Raw genomic sequence first — 8,568 nt, forward strand, 5'->3', positions numbered from 1 at the left:
GAGATATAAACAGAACAGTGACAACACTGTAGTCAGCCTGTAGCTGATTATCATCACCAAGCTGACATCAGAAAGCCTTCGGAATAGTCATGCACAGGGAGCAACAGCTAAAAGGTCACACACTCATCAAGCACTCTAAACTCATGGCAGGGTCCCAAACTACACCCTATTATTCCCTTTTGACCAAAGCCCTTTGGGGATTAAAGACTCAGTATGGTGAAAAATGGGAATTGCCTGTGTTTTATATATATTTCTGCAATATGAGGTTGGAATAATACTGTGTAATTGTGAACATAGGGTAAGAGCAGTTTGAAAAGACCACCTGAAAGAGTTCCAAACCTCTGCCAACAACAGCTAGTTTCTAGTTTTCCCCTCCCCACTACCAGACAGTCTAGCACAATTATTGCTAAGAAGCTACCTTTGTTTGTTTTCAATTAAAAATGGTCAAAAAATAAATCACAGTAAGGACCTTAATTGTTACCCATAAATTATTTGATATTGAGGTAAACATGGCTGCATAGGACCTTTTTAAGGTTCCGTTTGGGACATAGCCCTCGTCTCCTGCTTTTTACTATTGTTCCTACTAGTCAATGATGGCGAACGTTCCAAAATGTCACAATGATGTTATACTCTTGAGTCATGAGCAATTAATCTCATTGCACAATATCACCTGGCATTCTAAAGGGGGCACAATAAGCGAGCATAGTCAAGTCTGGAAATTGCAGGGTGCAAACTGTTTTCAGAGCAGTGCTTGTCATTTTAACATACAAAAAAAGCACATTGGACAGACACTGCCATGGACCAGGTTCTTAAAGGCCAACTAGGCTTCATGTGCAGTGTCAGATGCTATCTGGGCAAGTCCATGTTATTTTATTGGTAAAATAGGAGTCCGCAATAATATCAGAAATATCTTATTAGATCCGATGTGCTTGTTGAGACGGAATTATGTTCCTTTTAGTCTGGGAGTCGGGTTATGAATGTGCCTCAGAATAGGCCTACAGGCTTTTGCACACCCAAATAGGCCTAGGCTTCCAGCTCGCTGAATGTAAATAGTTTTGCATGGCTTGATTCTTGATGAAAACTATCAAATGATTTTAACTATATAAAGTGTGGATCATCTTTATTTGAGGATGTCCTGGTGGTAGAATCTGCAGCTTTCACAGCTGAAATCAATTTACACGATCCCTTTTGCAGTTCCTCTTTTGCTGATCAACTAAAAATAAAAGTTTACTAAACATTTTGTGTAGGGTGTTTTTTTAATTCCCGTTTCCTTTGACTGCTGATATCAACATAAATCCTCTGTTATGTGCTCCGGCACACCTGGGGATGCAAATATTGGACTGTGACTCAAAGTCAAACATCAACTCTGACTGTGTCCATAAATTACAGTTTCGCAGTATTTCATCAGCTCTGGACTGAAGGTTCCCCTACTTGACTTCCCCTCTCCCCCAATCATAGTGGGTGAAATGCAAAACTGACCCAAGGTCCTCATTTAGGGGTAACTTTATACACGACACGCAGGTTGAAATATGAAAACAAACTCTGAACCAACTATATTTATTTGGGGACAGGTCGAAAAGCATTAAACATTTATGGCAATTTAGCTAGCTAGCTTGCAGTTGCTAGCTAATTTGTCCTATTTAGCTAGCTTGCTGTTAACGTTTATATCCCAGGACAAATTAGCTGAGTTATTTTACCTGAAATGCACAAGGTCCTCTACTCTGACAATCAATCCACACATATTTCTAGTCATCTCTCCTCCAGGCTTTTTCTTTTTTGGACTTTATATGGCGATTGGCATATAACTTTCATAGTTAACACGACGACCGACCGAACTCAGTTCATCTTTCAATCACCCACGTGGGTAGACCAATGAGGAGATGTCACGTGGGTATCTGCTTCTATAAACCAATGAGGAGATGGGAGGGGCAGGACTTGCACCGCGTTCAGCGTCACAAACTATTTTAGTGCTTGGCAACGCAGACGCTCGTTGGCGCGCGCGAGCAGTGTGGGTGCAATAATTGAATAACATGTATGTTTAAATGTATTTTGCAACGCTCACGCACGCAATGCGAGCGGTGTAGTCAGCATGTAAGGGAGGACACAGAGAGGGAATGAACACTCCAAGGCTCATGACTCTCTCATACACAAACATCCTCCTCAAGTAACACCTAATCTGATACAAAACAAGTGCTTTCCTGACTAGGGTTGGATTTATTCCATAACGCAGAAGATCAGTGTTGTGGCGTGATTGAAATTTAAAAGCAATGTTTCTGTGCTTTACCGCATTCACGGTAAATGCTGCAAAGGCTATGTCGGCTCAATCTAAAATTACCTTTACATTTCAACCACTCTACAACGCTGATCTTAGGCTTTACTGATTGAATCTGAACTTCAGCATTACGGATTTAACCGAGCCCTGAGATCCCTGCTCCAGTTTCACATGTACTTCAATGGCTCCTGAATTTTCAATTTTCTCTCTAGGCAGAAGAGAGTTTAGTCAACAGTTCCCCCCCCTCCAGTGGTGGACAGAGCACATTGTTTTTGTCACAGGCCAGGTGCACTCTTGGCAGTTTCAGCGATACACACAATTAATAGCCTTAATCTCAATTCAATATTGATATGGAAAGATGAAACATTTGATGGGGTTTGGAAAGAAAACACTTCATCTTCCCATATTTAGGCCTAACCTACCTAAACCCTGTTCACTTGTGAAATAGGGTGCGGTTGCCCAGGACCATGGCTATGAGAGTCAGCCACCTCCCATTGTATTTATGCCATATACATATTAGTCTTAACAAGCTCTTTTGGTAGAAAGCTAAGCTTTCAAACTAAATCTACAGAAAAAGCATGCAAAGGCTTTATCTGAAAAACACAAGCATAATTACAACCCTGGTTCATTTATGCAACAGCTATATCAAAACTTGAATACTTTATTGAAATACATTATCATACAGATTTGATTCCAATTACAAAGTTAAAAGTGCATACAGTGCCTTGCAAAAGTATTCATCCCCCTTGGTGTTTTTCCTATTTTGTTGCATTATAACCTGTAATTTAAATATATTTTTATTTGGATGTCATGTATTGGACATACACAAAATAGTCCAAATTGGTGAGGTGAAAAAAAAGAAGAAAAAAAACTGAAATTACAATTAAAAACGGAAAAGTGGTGCGTGCATAAATATTCACCCCCTTTACTATGAAGCCCCTAAATAAGATTTGCTGCAACCAATTACCTTCAGAAGTCACATAATTAGTTAAATAAAGTCCACATGTGTGCAATCTAAGTGTCACATGATCTGTCACATGATCTCAGTATATATACACCTGTTCTGAAAAGCCACAGAGTCTGCAACACCACTAAGCAAGGGGTACCACCAAGAAACGGCACCATGAAGACCAAGGAGCTGTGGAGAAGTACAGATCAGGATTGTGTTGTAAAACGGTGCACCATTAAATCCATTATTAAAAAATGTAAAGAATATGGCACCACAACAAACCTGCCAAGAGTGGGCTGCCCACCAAAACTCACGGACCAGGCAAGGAGGGTATTAATCAGAGAGGCAACAAAGAGACCAAAGATAACACTGAAGGAGCTGCAAAGCTCCACAGTGGAGATTGAAGTATCTGTCCATAGGACCACTTTAAGCTGTACACTCCAAAGAGATGGGCTTTATGGAAGAGTGGCCAGAAAAAAAGCCATTGCTTAAAGAAAAAAATAAGCAAATACGTTTGGTGTTCACCAAAAGGCATGTGGAAGACTCCCCAAACATATGGAAGAAGGTCAGATGAGACTAAAATGTAGCTTTTTGGCCATAATGGAAAACTCTATGTCTGGTGCAAATCCAACACCTCCCGTCACCCCAAGAACCTCATCCCCACAGTGAAGCATGGTGGTGGCAACATCATGCTGTGGGGATGTTTTTCATTGTCAGGGACTGGGAAACTGGTCAGAATTGAAGGAATAAATCTAAATATAGGAAAATTCTTGGGGGAAACCTGTTTCTGTCTTCCAGAGATTTGAGACTGGGACGGAGTTTCACCTTCCAGCAGGACAATGACCCTAAGCATACTGCTAAAGCAACACCTGAGTGGTTTAAGGGGAAACATTTAAATGTCTTATTGGCCTATTCAAAGCCCAGACCTCAATCCAATTGATAATATGTGGTATGACTTAAAGATTGCTGTACACCAGCGGAATCCATCCAACTTGAAGGAGCTGGAGCAGTTTTGCATTGAAGATTGGGCAAAAATCCCAGTGGCTAGATGTGCCAAGTTTATGGAGACATACCCCGAGAGACTTGCATCTGTAATTGCTACAAAAGGTGGCTCTACAAAGTATTGACTCTGGGGGGGTGAATAGTTATGCACCCTCAAGTTCTGTCTTATTTCTTGTTTGTTTCACAAAAAAAAGTATACTTCATCTTCAAAGTGCTAAATGCCATGTTGTGTTAATCTTGAGGGTGCTAAATGCCATGTTGTGTTAATATTGAGGGTGCTAAATGCCATGTTGTGTTAATCTTGAGGGTGCTAAAGGATGCAACCCCCCCCCCCCCAAAATAAATCAAATTTAATTCCAGGTTGTAAGGCAACCAAATAGGAAAAATGCCAAGGGGGTGAATACTTTCGCTAGCCACTGTACCTTTACAGTTGGTAAGCCATACTATTTTCTGGCCTACACAACTATCATATGGCATCAATGCAGTCTCCGACAGCATTGAACGCCTCTCCCAAACTGCATAATACACGTCACTGAAACACAAATCATTGTCTTACATGGCTGTTGTTTACACGAGTAAGGGTTAAAACATTCACAGAGAATGACACAGAAGTTAGCTTACCAAAAGTTTGACAGAGTTTGAGCAACACAGCCAACGGCAATGACAGGGATGTGCACCGTTCCATGTCTTCCAGGGAGGAGCCAAAACTCTCGCATGAAAGGTTCTGCTCAAGTATTTACGACATTGCTCACCTTGATTTCACGATGGCGTAGCAGTTCAGACGTCTTTGTCTTCGTCTTGTCGTGTATATCATTTTTGTTCCCCTTCGTATATATTCTTTCATATTTTTAACCTCAGTTTCAACATTCTCTCCTGCAACCCACCTCACCCAATGTGGTATGGATCTGCTATTTTCTATACTTTAGAACCGGAACCCCCAACAGAAGCTAGCCAGCTAACTAGCTAATAGTCAGTTAGCGATCATCAGCTAACCATAGCTCGGTCAAGTCCTGCCAGTCTGCACAGCGCGATTCAACCAAGAGCATACCAGATTGCTTCTTCTCCACATCTCCGGTTTCCTACCTCAAACTCTGATCCTTTTCACCTGGATCCTCGCAGCTAGCTAGCTGCTATCCGAGTGGCTACCCCCTGGCTAATGTCTCTGTCCGAAGCAAGCACCAGTGAGCCTGGAAGTAGCCTTGTGCTAGGCCCATCTCCCAGCTAGCTGAAGAGGTCCATCAGCCACTCTTTGGGCTACAATACATATTTTGCCAATTCGCCTGGACCCCTTCCACTGCCGACATGGAGCCCCGCCAATTACGTTTGTCTACCAACGTAACCCGCCCAAGGGGTTTCAACAGGCTCCTCCATTGCGACGTCCCCTGAAGGCCCATCCGCTAGCCTGCTAGCCACGGCCCGCTAGCTGTCTAGAGCATATCGGACTGTTAGCTGAAGAAGACCATCAGCCAATTTCTTGGGCTACAATAACTATTTTGCCAATTGGCCTGTGTAACAGTACTCTTCTTGCGTTGTGTACAATCAATCATCGACACGAGCTCCAACTTGTAGCACCAGCCATGGAGATTTATTCTGACAGAAACAGCACAAAATTGCACGTCATGCAATGCACGGCTCACCATCCAACTCTGCACTCACGCACGCTGGTTTGGTGCTTGTTCACTGGCACGATTCTAACTGAAACATCCTCCCTCGTAAGCAAGCTACGCAAACCAGCCAATAAGATGCCATGTTGAGTAGGTGAAGGCAAGACAAAACCCATTGGCTTAACAAAGTGGCAAGGGGAATCACCAATATTAATCAGGACCCTTTTACTGCCTACACGGAGCCCTGCCAATCCAACACTACTGGTCTGCCGACATAACCTTCAGAGGGGGCTACAACAGACTCTTCCGTCGCGACATCCCCCTAAGGCCCTTCTGCTAGCACCGGCCCGCGAGCTATCTGATTCGCTTTGTCTCCAAGCTCGCCTACCCTCCCACTGGTCCCCATAATCACTCGGCTACGTATGCCTCTCCCTAATGTCAATATGTCTTGTCCATTGCTGTTTGTGATTGTCTTATTTCACTGTAGACTCCAGCCCTGCTCAATATACCTTAGCTAGGCCTTTTGTTTCACCTCCCACATATGAGGTGACCTCACCTGGTCTAAATGATGTCTCTAGAGACAAAACCTCTTATCATTACTAAATGCCTAGGTTGTATTCCTCCACTGTATTCACATCCTACCATACCCTTGTCTGTACATCAAGGTCTGTACCCTTAAATCTATTCTTCTGCGCCTAGAAACCTGTTCCTTTTACTCTCTGTTCCGAACGCACTAGACGACCAGTTCTTATAGCCTTTAGCTGTACCCTTATCCTACTCCTCCTCTGTTCCTCTGGTGATGTAGAGGTTAATCCTGGCCCTGCAGTGCCAACTCCACACCCAATACATTGGCCATGCTGTCAATCCAGCATAATCTCTGCTGCGTTCAAGATAACTGGGAACTCGGGCTGGGAAAATAGGTTTCGAACAGTCATCCAACTCGGAATTCCAAGTCCGGAACTCTGGCTGCTTTCCAGAGCTCCGACCTGAAGTTCACTGACGCCATGATTCGACCTTGTTTTTTTTTTTAGTTCCCAGTTGTCTTGAAAGCACCAGAAATCCAGAAAATGTCAGACTGATGTCAAAGGTTAATACCAAAGTTTGCCCTCAAGAAGAACTGCCGCGCCACATTCAAGTGAGCACAGCACAACTGAGTCTAGGAATATGTCTTGTATACGGCTGCATAAATGATGTAATATGCCAGGGAGATATGTATACAGTAGCTAAGTACTACTAAGTGTATGTTGTGGAGTAAGCTGTTAGTAGTCCACGTGTCTCACTCTAAGAAATATAGCCTGTTTTGGTGAAACGTCATCGAATATTGCAAGAGCAATATTTCATTGTCTGCTTATTTCCCCTCGTTACTTATCCTACATTTCTGACTTGGTGCACAGGGAGAATACTGTAAGAACAGCCCATGTTCTGAATTCGTTCTCTGTACATTTATAAAGTGCTGAACAAATAGTGAACTACTCACTCATTGTCTTAATTGAAATTATGGCTTGCCTCTTATCCGCTCATCGTTCCCTTATGCCGTAGTTTGTACATCTCAATTGTTATATAGGTCTACCTCATTAGTATCTTAGTCATCATCATTGTAGGCAATGTTGAAATTATTTCTGTCACACCCCGATGTTTCACCTGTCTTTATTCTTGTCTCCACCCCCCCACCAGATGTCTCCCATCATTATCCCCTGTGTATTTATACCTGAGTTTTGTTGCCAGTTTGTCTTGTCCGTCAACTCCTACCAGCGTGTTCCCTGTGCTCTAGTTTTTCTTCGTCTTCCCAGTTCTGACCTTACTGCTTGTCCTGATCCCGCCTGCGATCCTGTACCTGCCTGACTCCGATTTGGATTATGACCCTTTGCCTGCCTCTTATTTTTTATTAACCCATCCCCCTCTTCGGAGGACAAATATACATTTATTAATTATTTTTTTTACAGCTTTTGTTACATATATACATTTTGCATACATGGTACTTTTTATATAAAGCAGTTGTAACAATAATACATTACCAAACAAACTCTTCAATCCCAAACCTCAGCCAATCTCAGCCCATCCCACCTATCACCATAGACCACCCGTTTAGTTTCCATGTGCCATATAATTTTACATACACTTAGGTTGGAGTCATTAGAGTCGTTGGAGTCGTTTTTCAACCACTCCACAAATGTCTTGTCGACAAACTATAGTTTTGGCAAGTCGGTTAGGACATCTACTTTGTGCATGACACAAGTAACTTGTCCAACAATTGTTTACAGACAGATTATTTCCCTTATAATTCACTGTATCACAATTCCAGTGGGTCAGAAGTTTACATACACTAAGTTTACTGTGCCTTTAAACAGCTAGGAAAATTGCAGAAAATGTCATGGCTTTAGAAGCTTCTGATAGGCTAATTGACATCATTTGAGTCAATTGGAGGTGTACCTGTGGATGAATTTCAAGCCTTACCTTCAAACTCAGTGCCTCTTTGCTTGACTTCATGGGAAAATCAAAAGAAATCAGACAATTTTGACCTCCACAAGTCTGGTTCATTCTTGGGAGCAATTTCCAAACGCCTGAAGTATTCACGTTCATCTGTACAAACAATAGTACGCAAGTATAAACAGCATGCGAAAACTGCAAATCAATCCCAGAACAACAGCAAAGGACCTTGTGAAGCTGCTGGAGGAAACGGGTACAAATGTATCTATATCCACAGTAAAACGAGTCCTATATCGACATAACCTGAAACGCTG

This window comes from Oncorhynchus clarkii, chromosome 30 (assembly GCF_045791955.1).
Source record: "Oncorhynchus clarkii lewisi isolate Uvic-CL-2024 chromosome 30, UVic_Ocla_1.0, whole genome shotgun sequence".
Lineage (NCBI taxonomy): Eukaryota > Metazoa > Chordata > Actinopteri > Salmoniformes > Salmonidae > Oncorhynchus > Oncorhynchus clarkii.